This window comes from Octopus bimaculoides, chromosome 26, assembly GCF_001194135.2.
Source record: "Octopus bimaculoides isolate UCB-OBI-ISO-001 chromosome 26, ASM119413v2, whole genome shotgun sequence".
In the NCBI taxonomy this organism is placed as follows: Eukaryota; Metazoa; Mollusca; class Cephalopoda; order Octopoda; family Octopodidae; genus Octopus; species Octopus bimaculoides.
In genome coordinates this window covers 13,698,903-13,700,372 of record NC_069006.1, presented here as the reverse complement: position 1 = coordinate 13,700,372, position 1,470 = coordinate 13,698,903, and the positions used below count along the sequence as shown (strand labels likewise).

The 1,470-nt window shown below is 37.1% G+C and overlaps 1 protein-coding gene across 1 annotated transcript in view; it reads right to left on the bottom strand.

The window, feature by feature from the left end:
- The window catches only part of LOC106880141 (GRB10-interacting GYF protein 2), a 17,068-nt gene that overhangs the window by 2,795 nt on the left and 12,803 nt on the right, over positions 1-1,470 (bottom strand). The window lies entirely within an intron of this gene.

Genomic DNA, 1,470 nt, shown 5'->3' with positions numbered 1-1,470 from the left:
TCCTTAAATACATGTTTTACCTATGAATTTGCGTGTGTAAATTGGGAATGCATACAACAAGTTTCTCTGCCCTAGGTGTACGGAAAACAGTTGGCGAGAAATGGGAGAAAATTTGAAGAAAGAAGAAAAAAAACAACATAATAATAATAATAATAATAATAATAATAATAACAATAATCCTTTCTACTCTAAGCACAGGCCCGAAATTTTGAGAAAGGGGACTAGCTGATTACATCAACCCCAGTGATTCACAGGTACCTATTTTATCGTCTCTGAAAGGATGAAAGGTAAAATTGACCCCGGTGGAATTCAAACTCAGAAATGCAGTGAGGGGCGAAATACCACTAAGCATTTCGTCCAGTATGCTAACAATTCTGCCAGCTTGCAGCCTTAAATATAATAATAATAATAATAATAATAATAATAATAATAATTGATTCTTGTTTTATTGGCTACAAGGGCTTCAATTTTAACATTCAAAATCACTTGGCATTTCGTTTGTTTGCTCTTTTCTGTTTCTAACTTTCATCATCCAACTAGCTTACTACAAACAGAAAATGAGAATCGTTTGTAGGTGAGAATCCAACCAATTCTATAAACAACTGAAGGGACGAAATGCAAAATTTAACTCAGTGAAGTTTTTCAATAATATAAAAGAACATTGTAAAGCATCTTGCCTGGCACACAACTGGATTTGCCATCTAAGATGTAAAGACACAGAAGAAAACAAGTAAAGCAGCATAGTAGAGGAAAACTGAGCTTGCAATCTAGTTTCAATTCCAAATTGTAACTATCATCATTTAACACCTGTTTTTCATGCTGACATAGGTTGAACGGTTTGACTAGAACTGCACCAGGAGCCACACCTGGCTTCATTAACTGTTTTGGCCTGGTTTCTATGACTGGAGGCCCTTCCTAATATCAACCACTTTACAGAGAGGACTGGGTGTTTTTTTTTACATAGCACTGGCACAGGTACTTTTTATGTGGCACCAGCAGGGGTGGATGGGTCTTCTAGGGTACAGCAAGATGCCAGATATCTCAATATTCCTTTGATTTACACATTCTCCAATAAATAGACATCACAACTCTTATTTCCTTAATAAGGCCCCATTAAGTTTGGATGACTGCGGCCATGCTGGAGCACCGCCTTTTAGTCGAATCAAATCGACCCCAGGACTTATTCTTTGTAAGCCTAGTACTTATTCTATCGGTCTCTTTTTGCCGAACCGCTAAGTTATGGGGACCTAAACACACCAGCATCAGTTGTCAAGCGATGGTGGGGGGACAAACACAGACACACAAACACACACACGCACATATATATCTATACTATATATAAAACAGAGATGTGTGTGTAATCGCTTTTCACGTGAAATCGACTTCACCAAATGGTTCCATACTTGTAATGCGTGAATAATTTGACCTCGGATAAATCTTAGGCTCTTCATTTGATTTTTTTAATTAAAA